The 14,787-nt window shown below is 39.5% G+C and overlaps 1 long non-coding RNA gene across 1 annotated transcript; it reads left to right on the top strand.

The window, feature by feature from the left end:
• Window positions 1-8,480: 8,480 nt before the first annotated feature.
• Window positions 8,481-9,838, top strand: LOC104961849 (uncharacterized). Its single transcript, XR_800142.1, has 2 exons — window positions 8,481-9,621; window positions 9,704-9,838. It is a non-coding gene; the product is annotated as an uncharacterized lncRNA (long non-coding RNA).
• Window positions 9,839-14,787: the final 4,949 nt, after the last annotated feature.

Genomic DNA, 14,787 nt, shown 5'->3' on the forward strand with positions numbered 1-14,787 from the left:
GAATGGCCTGCCAGTAAACCCAGAGAAGAAGAAGACGAAGTGACGTCAGCGCAATCTTGCCTCAGGGAAAGTACTGCGGTGTGAATGCGATTGGCACTAGCCCCCTGGCGGATTCAGTGCCGTGGTACTTTAGTGCCGGCACTAAAGTACGGCAAGTCCTGCGGTGTGAAAGCGGCTATTGTGTCTTTATACATATGATCTTTATTTTCCATCCTATAACTTTAACACAATAACTATATGCACGCACCAGCCAAGAGGAAGAATACACAAAGTGTAATTATTAATCACAAAGAGTCATATCTCTGTAACCAACTGTAATTTTGAGTAATTCTTCCGTCGAATAATGCCAAAATCATAAAAGCCTTTATTTCCCCATCTGTTATTATCAACGCCTCTGACATTTTCCTCAAAGCCAGGCCCCTTGTTTTATCAACATACCGACGATGGAAGCTTTGGAAGTCTGCTAATCACACCCAGAGTGAGCTCAAGCTTACTGCAGTGGGCAATGTCTTGGAGACCTTAATTATGGCAGAAAAGACGCGTGGATGTTTTTTTCTGTAGACTGGACAGATTTATTGTAGTAGAAGCAGTAGCTCATTGGCTCTGGTGCCTCACGTTAGCATACAGTGGCTTTTAATTAAAACAGTTCCTGTTGATAACACACACACCGAGCTCAGTGTCACTGCTGACTCTGCAATTTTTTTTATTTTAGCTCTGATTGTGATATCTACCAATTCTTGAAATGAATATTATATCCGACTCTTTAGCTGCTAAACACTCCACTACTGCACCTGCAATCTTCTCACTGTGACGTTTGTTGTTCAGGCCTTAACATTGAGTATAAAGTGACTTTTCAGAGCACTAAAGTTGTAGACAGCTACACATTGAGCTGTAATACATCTCTGTGAAGAAGAGAGGAGCTGCAGATGTAGATATGATAATTCCCTGTAAGTTTATCATTATGACCTTACGTTACATTGTTTTTACATCTATACATTGGTGCAAAGCATGACAGCACAATAAATGCTGTTGTGTTATTGTGATACTAGGGGCTTTACATTTTGCTCTTCATCAATACACAAGGTGTACTCATTTCTGTTGACAGTTGTCAACAACATTTACAGAGATTTCTCTATCTGTATTTCTTTTTTGGGAGGCCTTTTTGCCTTTATTTGATATACAGCCAAATATACAAAGAAAGATAGAATCCCCTCTGCCAGGGATACTTATTATAAATCCTTTTGACCAAAGCATACTGCAACCATTTTGTGTAGAAAACATGACACCAAAACCAGCCTTGTGTATGGCCTGATGACTGATAAGAGAAGCAACTACTGGATGGCCTTCCACAGATCGGAGGCAAGTAGGCAGCATCAGTCAGCATTGACTTGCTCATCATTGGCCGTACATCTACTGCAGGGGTGTCCAAACTACAGCCCGGGGGCCAACTGTGGCCCGTGGTCAATTTTAAATTTATAATGGAATATGGCCCACACATGAAACTTGTGTCTTGTACCACTTAACTATGTTCAAATATATTACACAGAATGTGTGCGTTATTAAGCCTGATTTTCAAATGAATTCAGTCAATTGAAGTTGAAAAGATTTTCTCACAAACATTAGTTGATAAGAGAATAACTTATTTGCAAAACCAGCTTGAAATATACCCTCATATTTCCCTTTACAATCTGAGGCTTCTGTTTCAAGGGACGAGCTGCAACACGGTTTGTAACTAAATATAAAAAACCCTATGGATAGCTGTGACGGAGGCAGTTTTTATTAAAGCATATTCAAGTATCAAGCAATTTATGAGGCAATATAGCTCACCTCAGTGAGTGGCCCAGCCCTTCGTACGTTTTTCTGACATCCAAAGACGTCCATTGAAATAACTTGTTGCTTTTATTTTCTGATCACATTTCCTGATGTGGTTTTAACAGATGTGCTTTAAGCTCCACTATATTATAAGTGATTCTTTATTGATTGTGGTTGCAGTGGGAAACAGTTGCAGCACTCAGGCACAGACAGGAAGTCTATTTCTACATCTCTTCAGTCAAAATACATGAACGGTGTATTGCGGTTTTGACCTCAAATACTCATTACTGGGGTGTTGTATTGACAGCTCACTTGTCATTAGGACAATGAAGGGTTATTTCATTTTAAATGGGAAGATCTATTTTTGAAGATTATCTACTTACATTGTATTCAATTGGCTAATAGACAGTGTTACAAGCTGCTAATTATTACAAACTTTTATAGACTGGATTGTTGTATTATTAACTTTGTTTTTTATCAGTAGAAATAAAAAGCTCAATACATTTATGGCGCATTTCCACTACAGCACAGAGCACGGTTTAAGCGTGCCGTTTTTGGTTGGGTTTCCACTAGGCGTAGTTCCGGCTAGCGGGTACTATTTCACAGTTTTTCTGGCCCCATAAAATCCAGGTTCTTAGCGGGCCAACAACCAGGCTGAGTCGGGCTGAGTATGCTAAACTAGAGAGAGAATCGCTGGCAAGGGGGCTACAACTACAACAAGTTGAACATATTTGACCGTGATTTAATTGTAATACACGTTTCAAAAATGATGCCGAAGTAACAACATACTGATCGTTTCGAGCGTCATGTCGAACACTGACAGTAAGTCAACATTTTCCAGAGAGCTTTCTTTGAAATCACCAGGTAACGCTAAAAAACACAACATTTAGATTGTATGACAAAGTGTTTATTTAATATATCTGGCTAGCTATAGCTACTTGCTAACGGTTTAGCTTGCCCCCGCGATTCAAAGTAACGTCAACGTAGCTGTAATTTATGCTTTGCTTACATGTTCGCATAACTTGCAAGTTTACTGACATTTACATACCTTGTTCACCTGGCTCAAGTGGTGGCTCTGGGGTTGTTGTGTGAGCCACCACTTGTGAATTGTCATGATAAAAAAGGTCTTAAGTCCATCTTTAGAAACTTAGAGTCCGCGGCTGACAGTTTAAAGTTTAAACATTGTCACAGAGGAGAGGTACGTATCTGTCAGCCAATAAAACACGTTTATTTCCATGCGACTCTCTGATTGGTCTGTTGGTGTCTTGCCTCTGTTGCATTCACTGAACACGGGAAATTACAATCCTGCCGTCCTCTAGGTAAAGTACGGTTAATGTATTATATTATTGAGGGAGAATTTGTCCGGGGGCTAAAGAAAAAACATCCGGGGCTTTAGCACCCCAGGCGACGCCCCTGGCTGTCCCTAAGTGAACCATAGTGTTCTTTGTATTTATTATTGTAGGAAACTGGAACGGTATAGACCCCAGTGGTAGACATTATGTTGTTCATGTGGGTGATTTATCCAGAGATTCCTTTGACTTGTGTGTGCGGATGGTGAGACCCGTGCACAGCGTTCATGTGTTTGAGAGTTTGGATTGGACACGATGTCACATATTCTTTGTTTCATAAAGACTTAACTGTACGGAAGAGAAGCATTCAGGGTGAAGCATGAATGTGCATTTCCTGAGTGGGGTTGTTGTGCTCTGTTTGGACAGAGTTGTTATGTGGGCAGAAGAACAATGCTGACCAATTTGCTGTGCTCTCTTACGGAGTAACTTTTTCCAACAAGGAGGCAAAGAGCGCTGAAACTGCATCTCCAACAACATCCAACGCACAGCAAATAATTGGAATGGTTGTGAGAAAAGGGCTTTGTAAATGTGAGCATGGCTGCCAAGAGAGCTTCACTAAAAACATCAAGAATCCTGTTTTAATCAGGCCATCTTCATGTTTTATTTTCCTTTCTAAAAGTTAGGGTTTCAAATTACATTATCAATATGAATTTCTATTGTTTATTTCCACTCATTCAAGAAAGAACCAACATATGTGTGGGTGTTGCTTCTAAGAGTTGCGACTCCTTCTTCTTTCCTTTGAAAGACATGCCTGCTAGGTCTGAAGTCAGAAACTTACATCACATTTGTGTGTCAGAATGACGCTAGAGCAAGCCAGCACTTCCTGTGTGGCGCTTTGCTCACTAAAGGCCTGCGATGAAAGGATGTGCTGCGAGCATGAGAGGCTTGTTGTGAGGCAAGAGTCAGGAGCCTTTCAGAAATCAATCAGGGAGGCTTGAGAGTCCTCTACTCTTGTTTCTTTATGTACATTTTTACAACTTAAGGAAGCAACTTCAAATAGCACCGTTTGTTTTATTCATATGGGAAAGGGGAAAAAGTTTCCTCTTGTAGGCTACTGGTCAAACCAGACCAAGTATGCTAGTGGCAGCATAACCCTTAAATGTATTGAATTGAAAGAAACACTGAGCATTCTATTGCTAAATAATTACACTTCTTATTTTTAAGTGGAAGGATGTGTTCATTCCTTTGTCAGTATTGAGGCTCACTGAGGACAGCCTATTGAAAATGTGTTATACTTGTAGCACTACAGCTCAGCTTGAGTAGCTCCTCTCACTTCTATAAAAAAGGAAATACAGTTTTTACCACTTTGGGTGGAAACATCAACCCTGTTATCTTTTAATAAACCGTTATCCCAAACAATGGCTGTAATCCTAATATCAGTTATCTGTTAACTTAGTCAACACTCAGAATGTGATTAGTTACTGGTTCTACAAAAGAAGCAAACCCTCCTGAACTGCAGGACTAAACCGAAACCAAAGGTTGAATTGTCCTTTAAAATAGTATGAAAGTACTCTGTGGAAACTGCAATCTGTGGACAAAAATGCTAAAATGGGCCATGTAGGCCACCAGAGCAGTGTGGTTTAGCTCGTGAGAAACAGAGGATATTGCAAATAATGTAAACATCCAGATCAAGTGAAAAAAGGCAGGTTGCATTGCCCCTCAAGCAGAAGCAGCAAAACATAACTGCCAGAGCTGGTTGGTCGTATTGTTTTAATGCAAAGTAAAGGGAAGAGAAACGACATGCGGTGACGAGCACACACACACACACACACACACACACACACACACACACACACACACACACACACACACACACACACACACACACACACACACACACACACACACACACACACACACACACACACACACACACACACACACACACACACACACACACACACACACACACACACAGCTTTGAGAGGCTCTGGGAAGGCCTCGAGGTCAGAATGCAGTACATGTTCATATTCAAATACTGGATCCACCCAGTTTTGTTTGAACAATGCAGCCATTTGGCAAAGGGTTTAGTTATAGTCAGGAATGATGTCGCTCTCTGCCATATTGATTTATGATATTTGCAATAGATTGAAATTGGATTCATTCTTTGTTTTTTGTTTCTGCGAATATTGGATAATGTGAACGAAAATAAAGACACCAAACAAGATTGTATGGAAAAAAAAGCTATTGACAGGGAGTGAAGACTGCAGCCTGACAGTTGTTAGTCATGTCTTTTAGGGAAAATGTGTGGTCACACTACTCCCTTCTATAACTGAGTGCTATGTAATGTGTTTCCATGATACAGTGATTTATTTGTTACATCTGAACCTTAAACCAGTGGACTGCAGGAACCAAATAGCCGGATTATTTCTAAAATAGCTTTTAATAACACATACCATGACTTTATAGAGTGCTCTCCGCTAGGGATGTCTCTCCAAATGTACTCAATACCAAAATTCTGGAGAATTTTTTTTCTACATTTGCAGTGGTGTATTAATGCTCTAATCACTTAACATTTGTTTTAGGCAAAGGTAAGTTATTTCACATTAATGAATTTCAATAGTTTTGTTATCGACTTCTAAAGTTCTGTTACTGTGACATCCCTACATGCTGGGTCCATTAATATGTGCAAACAAGTGCAGATTTCACAAACTGGACTGGACTGTGCACAAACATAGGAGAATGGACAGTTGAAATTTCTGAAGCGTCCCCTGCGAAGATCTTAGTTATTTTCTCACCAATGGTTTATTATTAATGGACATCATGCTAACAGTATCTTGTTCTTTTCAAAAATGTAAATCCTGCACATGTTACATATTTCTTCTCCACACTACCTCTTTTAAATCAGCATAGCTTCACTTTGAATATAGTATAATACAGTATATAGTATTTTTCATATTTTATTCTATTTGCTGAGTTTCTCACATAATTATATTTTGTGTAAATATTGCTTTTATTTTTCATTTGTTATAATAGTCGTAAAATGGTTAAAAAAAATAGATGTCATAACATTTATTTTGTTTTGTTTTACACAGCGCTGCCCCTGGCCAATCATGACATTTTGTAATAAGTCTGTAAATAAGTATGTAAACTTGGTAGTAAAAACTATTCTGATTCTGACATGGTGTGATTTTTGTATTTCATCTCCCAGAAGGAGTTTAACCCTATTTGGCGATAGAGAGTGAATTTACTAATATTCTTTCAATTAAACTCTATAAGATCATTAGTGTAATCAGACATGAAATAGTCCAGCTCATAACTCAAAGCCAAACTTGTTGTTGGTTGTTTCCATTCCAGACTGGAATATTTCACATGTGCCATACAATCAATATTAAACAGTCATTTTATGTCTGATAAAGTGGATGTCATAAATCACACAAAGTCCAGAATGTTTTTTCCACTACAAGCCATTCTGCTAGTTACCGTTGTCAACAGAATAGTTGGAACAAGTCATTTGACAGAGAAGATCAAAGATCATAAAACTAGCCGAGTCCTTGAGTTCGGGTTCTTTTAGCTTTTTTATGATCCATAAATGACCCTAATCCAAAAGAAAGAAATGATGAGTGATTTCTGTAGTTAGAGAACTGTCAAAGCAAGATTTAATGAGAGGCTGATGGGAAAGACAGGAGATGTTAAATGATATTCAGCCTGCTGCGTCATGTGGGAACTAAAACTAGATTATGTGAACCTACAGTTCATCTTCTTACGTGACACATTCAAATGAACACATGGAGACAACACTGCTCTCTTCTCATTGGCTGTCTTTTGTAAAAGTCTGTCATTTACTCTGGTTCAGGTTTTAATGGTAGTTTTTAACAGTAACCGTGTTTCAGTTCAAATGGTCAGGTTAAAAATGGGAGGTTAAACACAACAGTTCCAGCAACTGTTTACAATCGATGTTATTCTGTATTTCATCAATGCTGCTTCATTCTGTTTCAATTAAAACAAGATTACTATAATACAAGTTACAAATGTATCCAAAAAGGGACTGTAGTTTATGGTGTCCGAAACAATACAAAAAATTAAATTAGGAAGTATGAATGATAAGTTGTTGAAATGGGGTCATGTTGAAAACGTTAACTGTCATGAGGTATTGCCAAGCCTTGTTGAAATGACGTCTAATGCTTATTCATCTGAGGCCTGGCCAGACCACAATGTGAAGTGAAACCGAGGCCTGACATGAAGAAGCCACTCTGTAAATGTCAGGTCGGCCAAATCACAAAAACATTCTTAAAGTTCCTCTTTCTTTCTATGAGCCACACTATAAAGCTGACATCTGGTTTGAGTTTATGAAACAAGAGTAGTCATTTTTTTTCAGTTGTTATTTTAAAATGTAAAGAAGGATTGTAAATGTGAGATGGTCCATGAACTGCAGTGAAACTCAGGTTGGATTGTTGACCGTTATCAGTGTGCACAAAGGAAATGATGTGCACAGGCAGACCAATGCAAAGACGTTTTGGAGTTCCTCATCAGTATCTCTGCACTTTAATAACTCCATCTCACAAGTCAGCTGTTCTTGTTGTTAGCATATCTGATAACCCTTTGTTGCAATATTAACCACTTCTGATTTGACATTATAGTTTCATATGAACTGGTAAACAGTTCCCTACTTACTTGTTCTTTATTTAAATAACTGAACAATAGAAAGTTATTTAGGTGTGTTCACTCCACTTATTGACTTTGCAACGTTACTGTATGAGTGTGTGTCTTCAATGTTTCCCAATAATGAGCGTTGACCTGCTGCAGGGAATAACTGAGGCTCACAACAGCAACTGTTTAGGTTAACTTATCCTCCATTGATATTCAGTCAGATAACTGTTTATGCAAGGTCATTACATTACATGTCACTTGTTAGACGCTTTTATCCAAAGCGACTTATATACTCGATACTGTGGACAATCCCCACAGGAGCAATTTGTTGGTGAAGTGTCTCAGGGACACAACGACATGCTGAATGCAGTGGGGTTTGAACCTGTGCTCCCCTGATCCGAACACCAGACAGCGCACTAGTCCACTGCGCCACACAGCTCCCTCATTAACAATCTTATTTATAGTTGTATTGGGTTGAATGTTATATACGGATCTAAGTGTGGAGATACTAATTACATTTTCCACTGTAACACTCCCATTGGCTAGACGTGAAACTGAGTTCCCATGATCTGGATCTTCTCGTTCCAAAGCCATAATTATTGTGTTTCTGGTTTTGTTGCAATTTCTTTACTACCTTATCAACATTTCTCCTTTTAAAATCGGGTTCCTGTATACGTTACTTATCAATGTTTGAGAATTTGGGTGGCTGTAGCTCAGCAGGTAGATAAGTAAAAATATTATTTGTGTTAATCACAAAAATAACTTATTATTAACTTAAAATACTAACATTCTTTTATATTTGGGGAAAAAAGGAATACACTTGGGGTGTTTTAATAAAGAAATGCATGAGAAATCTGAGGGTTTCATTATTGGCATGAAGTCAATTTTCAGAAACGTATCTAAAGCATCAACAAAGCCGCCGTCACAGAGAGCCGTCAATGCTTTAGATAGGAACACAGAACACAGATCCCAAGTCAGTCAAAGTGCACATTTATCCTTTTGCTTTTTCTCTCCTGTTTTTTTATCATGCTCATTAAGAATGGGCCCTGTTGCTTGCAGGGATTATAACTGATCAGAGCCATATAATAGAAGAGTTACGACATCTCTGTTCACTCTAATGGACCAGTTTTTTTACAGCAATGGCGGATCGCGGAGCCTCTCCTTAGTTCCCCGGAAGTTAGCGGCTAACTATTGAGAGGATCTGCGGCTAGCAGTCTATGGTTGCAGCATAATAGACCGTTCGTGATGGACTTTTAAAGGTAAGAAGACGTTTAAAGATTTATATTGCGGATATTATCAGAACATCTGAATCAAATTAACTACACATGTGTATTAAAGGATGTTAGTGGGTTATCCCTTAAATCAGTATATTTTACGTTTACAGATAAGGCTAGGATACCGGATAAAGTTAGCAACACACGTTAACCACTATTAATCCGTTCTCTTAATGTTATTTCCTCCAACGTTGTGGAATTAGAGAAAAGGGGCTTCTTAACGTGCCTTTATCCGGGGTGGAGGGAGTCAAATATTAGTTAAATATAACATTGGGGCGTGTGATTGTAGTGGGTGGAGGTGGTGAAATGAGGATATCCATCTTGAAGTTCAAGCTAGTATAATATAGTTAACATTACACAATAATAAGGAAGAGAGCTATTTTTGTGATACATCGCTGTTGATATGGATTTAGAGTGCATATTTGAGACTTCTAAACAGTAAACAAAAACATAACTTATGGGTGAGTGTTTTTAGCAGAGTCATATTATGTCTTTGTGATTCTGTTGATTATTACCTGCCTGTATTATGTTGCAGCTCAGCTGATTTTGGATTGATGGCAAAAGGAGAGGGACTTAATTGAGAGTGAAAACACAAGGTATGTTTAAAATAGGTCAGCAATTCCCCATCCTATAGGTTACTAGATGTATCTAACCCTTTCTCGAGTCTCCCTCTTTCAGCACAAGAACCCCAGAGGGATTCAATGGAGCCTGAATACCTGCACTGAGACCCTCACCCTGCACCTGAGTCTCAACTCCAAGAGTTTTGCAAGCCTCTCCCTGTTCCTTATTTTTATTAAACAGACATTAAGCTTCCCAATGGTGTGGTCTTCGTTTTGTGAAAAATATGATTACCTCACATGTTGTTGTTGCTGTTTTGTCTTTTGTGATAGTTAAATTGCTCCTGCTGACTTGAGCCAACCATTCTTTCCTCCTCGCTGTGTCAGTGGGGAAGCCATACATTCATACTCCTTTCTCTGAGAGATTGGGGCATCCCCAGGCAGCACAGCAAACCATGGGGGAGACTATATGCCAGGACAACACAGAGGAAAAGGCACAGACAAACTGCAACGCATGTTATTCAATGTTTATTGAATTCCATTTATTTACTGTCAGTTGACAATCATTGATAGGCACCTGTGGGTCTCCTGTCCTTTCTGAAAGTCATAAAGATTACATTAGTCATTTAGATTACTTATGTCCTCAATTACCAGGGGGTTACCGAAACCACCATGAATTAAAGAAATGGTAGAAATGAATCTAATCTGAATTTTTAAACCTTCTTTCCCATCCCCTCCCTCTAAATATATCAAACATTAGGATGTGATGCTCCTGACTACCATTCAAGTTTAAGAAGATAATATTTGTTTTAAACAATTCAAAGCAATAAACAACAGCAACAGGCTCTGTAACCAAGGCAACTTTAGCCTAACATGTATATGTTAACAGGTAAGATAGTTGTTCACACTATATATATTTTATGCTATTTTATTTCTATTTTTTGATGTTTACATTTTTCGATTGTTTAATTCTAGTCTTTTAACTGTCTTATGTACAATGCCTTGTCTTTTGCTGCTGCAAAGCAAATATTTCCCAAATTGGTATCAATAAAGTACTTCTTATTTTATCATAATCCTCAAATATTAACAAATTTAACTTTTTCTCCGCTGTCGTAACTCTTCTCTCTATATGGCGCTGTAACTGATGTTTGGAGCATTTTGATATGACAGTGTATTATTCATGGTTTCTTCTATCTTTCTTTCCACCTTTTCTTTATTTTAGTTTTGTTCCCGGTCTTCTTCTCCCTGGAAACAATAATCCCCTTGTTTCTATGGTAACTCAGCAGTTAGCAGAGTAGACAATATATGCTGTAGCCTCCTCCAACCCTCCTCTACGATGAAAAGCAAGTAGAACAGAATGAGACAGAATGAGGAAAGGCAGGAGAAGAACCAAGTGGAGTAAACGGAACGAAAGACAGAGTAAGGAGGATGTGAGAGGGAGGAAGGGATATGGAGGCAGCCAATCACTGCATGCTCTGGTGCAGGATGTAGTATCCACGGTAACCACAGCTGATTATCACAAAATTGAAGTCCTTTCTGTTTGTCTCCATTCTGCTCTGCCTTTTTAAAAACAACATTAACAGTGACGGCAGACAGACAGACAGGCAGGCAGGCGGGCGGGCGGGCGGGCGGGCAGGCAGACAGACGGGCAGACAGACAGACAGACAGACACCGAGGCAAGACAGACACACAGGCAGACAGACAGACAGACAGACAGGCAGACACACAGGCAGACAGACAGACAGACAGACAGACACAGACAGACAGACAGACACAGACAAACAGGCAGCCAGCCAGACCGACAGACAGGCACAGAGACAGACAGACAGACAGACAGGCAGACAGACAGACACAGACAGACAGGCAGCCAGACAGATAGACACAGACAGGAAGACAGACAGACAGACAGACAGACAGACACCGACAGATAGACACAGACAGACAGGCAGCCACTCTGTGGCCCAATACACACTTTTTGACAATGTTTTCCATGAAGGCGCTTAACGTGTTTTTGAGCTAAAGTAGTTGTGTGTAGAAAGAGAGCTCTAGGCTCTATGTTTCAGTTTACAAAATGTTTGCTCAACGTGTTCAGCAGAAAATGAAAATAAAATAAAAATTGTTCTAAAGAGCTCTAAAAAGCATTGTTTCCTCATACATGATATGTGGAACAATGCTTTTTCCACCAATATTGAGCAGAAAGCAGTAGTGTGGTTTCTGTATGAACAATAAAAAATACAAATAACCTTTAACAAACAGGTATTTCATAACTGCTTACAGTAAGGAAGACATTTAAACTGTTATTGGCCGTCACAGGCTGCTATAAACTATACACCGCTCTCTCTGACAGAACACCTCTCTGAGTGATTGAACTCATATGTCTAACTTTCAGGTTTCTCTTTTCAGCCGCAGACCCCATGTCGCCTCTTTATGTGCATCGCTAAGTTCCTCGTACTACTTGTGTACTTTAAAGCGGCACGGCATCATTTACATGTGTGTTGATAACTGTGACGCGGCTCCTCCGTAGTGCGAAGCAGAGATCGTCTGCTGAGTGCTGACAAGATGAGGGGATTTTATATGAATTATTTGTTTTTTTGACGATGCAAAGTCGCTACAATCGATGCATCGCGAGTTTAACCCAAACTGTAGCCGATGTGCACTCTTTCAACCGGTGCACTCGCATCTTGAACGTTTATGCCAGTGCACCGATGAGAATCGGTGAATCTTAACCTCCCATAATACAGTTATGTGAAATCAGTTGACTTAATACCCTTCATTAATGTCAACATTTCAAAAAAAAAAAATTCCGTGACTGTTGCATTAGTTTTTTCTTGCTGTAAGAAAACAAGGAAATTAATAAAAGGTGTGTGTGTTTTCTAAATAGATTTTCCACTGTTTCATTCAATTATGATTCACTTAAACAGGGGTTGCTTTTCTCCTGTATTTGGAGGTTTTATTTAGCTAACCCATGAGAGGTTTAGCCCGTGATATATTTATTTTTGTCTTTCCAGCTCACTCCGCCATTCCAAACACCTTGTACTCTTCCGGCTCTGTTTTAATATTCAGAATGTGATGTCAATGTTACACAGTGGCAGACTAATATCCGTTTGCTTTTTCTCTCCTCTGCAGCCCACTGGTTACATGGAGACGTCGTTGTCCTACAGCTCCATAGAAGACCTGCAGCTCCTTTCATGGGACAATGCTCCAAAGTACTGTGTCCAGCTCAGCTTCCCTGGAGGAACCGTCCTGCTGCAGGTACTTTTTGAATTCTCACCAAAGATGTATGAGCTGGTTGGTTTTGGTGGTTCCAGTGGCAGCTTAGAATACTTGCAGCTGAATGATGCTCCGAGCACTGCATACCTAACTCTCTTAGTCTTGCTTACTTATTATTTTACCCTTTAGCTATTTCTTGGTTTTTATCTATATTTCCTTTAAGTGAAGTTAAATAATAAGGAACATGTGTTTGCTATGAGTATCAGTTTACCCAAAATAATGGAAAAAAGGGTCAGAATAAACTTCCTTTCAGGTTTTCAAGGCTTCCTGTCTTGATATGGGTAATCTAATTAAGGCTGGAGCCACACGAGGACGATAACGCAAACGGACCGAAATCGATATCAAAACAGTATTCCGTCCACACGCAATAGGCACCAGAAACGTGTCCGTTCACACGAGACCGCTCAAAAGCGCTGGAGACGCTGTAGTACATATGCCGGGCCTGTAAGTGGCGCTGTACTCCTGCCACAAAACAGCGAAGAAGACTTCCACACGAGGACGTGTACGTGTACGAGCACGCGCATGGTTGTCATGGTTGCCCTTCTGTTTATTCTCCGCTGTGGCCCTTTTTCTCCCTCCCCGAGGCGAGCGTTTGCTCCTGCTGTAGATCTAATATTTCAATGATAATATAACACATCTAGTTTGGTGTCTGTAATGTTTGAGACTCAGGAACGTGTTTTAAACACCTTAGAGGCGGCTCTCAACTTTACATTACCAGAGCCATTCAGTTAGCATAAATGCTACTGTTACAGATTACTTGTGATACATAATTATCCAACTATGGGTCAAACAGTGTATTCTCACCTCATCAGTTGTGTTTGCATATGCCTGCTGCCAGCTGTTGGACCACTGCCAGACACACTCAGTTTGTGCTTAGTGTGAAAAGCTAATCTGGTTCCTATCCACAAGCTGGAATCAGTCAGGGTCCCTGCAAATGGAAAACCTTGAATCCAGGTGCAGTTTTTCAGTTAATACTATAAATGAATAGAACATTTGAAATATATTTTCACATGAAAAAAACTAAAGGTTGTAGATGTTAAGAGACGGATTCACGGAGATAACATGTCTACTTTAAAACAATTCAGAGTGGACACTGAAATACCAATCTGTCATCGTGCTGGTTTGGGCTACGGCAATTAGAATTGCTGCTCAGCCTATCACTTTGTTTCCTCTACAGAGCACGGCTCAGTATGGGAGGGTTCTCACTTTCTTAACAACCAGAGGTCTGCAGTGTTCTCCCTCCACCTTAGTAGGCCCAGGTGGGGGTGTCAGGTACCAGCTACTATCCAAAACTTTTGCCAAGGGAAACCAAACGATGTAGCTGCCTGTTGTCTGACGTGGCTTACAAAAATTCAATATTATCTACTTGGCTTGTTCATGTGGGACTTTTGATAAATTAGGCCTTGTCAACTTAATGGATTCCCATCTGAAACGCTGCATCACTTAAACATTTAAAAATATCACACACCGCTATAGGATTAAGGATTCACAAAGTAATAATAAATGCAATATTTTGTTATATCATAATGGTTTATGAATTGAGAAAAGAGCTTTTTTTAATGGTGGGATTAAATGGGTTTAAAAGAGGCTTGTTATAAAGAGTTGTAGATGTATTTAAAGCAGACAAGAATGGCGAGACAATATGGTAGTCTTCAGTAAGTTTATCACACAAGTATATTATCCCTTTTAATTTAACTCCTTCATAGCAGGAAATATAAATGAATTTCTTAACAGCTAACACATTGAAAACAGTAGGGAAGCTACTGTACTGAACACACTGTTCCGTCTCATCAACATGTACCATGCACCATTTCTTCCTCTTAATACAAACTTCAGCTTTACTGGTGTAGCCTTAAGGTCAGTACACTTTGTTTTGCTAGCATCAATTGTTTTACTGTTAACAAACAATGGGGCAGGTAGTAAAAGTGAAAACAC

Source organism: Notothenia coriiceps, unplaced genomic scaffold, assembly GCF_000735185.1.
Source record: "Notothenia coriiceps isolate Sejong01 unplaced genomic scaffold, NC01 NC01_scaffold00033855, whole genome shotgun sequence".
In the NCBI taxonomy this organism is placed as follows: domain Eukaryota; kingdom Metazoa; phylum Chordata; class Actinopteri; order Perciformes; family Nototheniidae; genus Notothenia; species Notothenia coriiceps.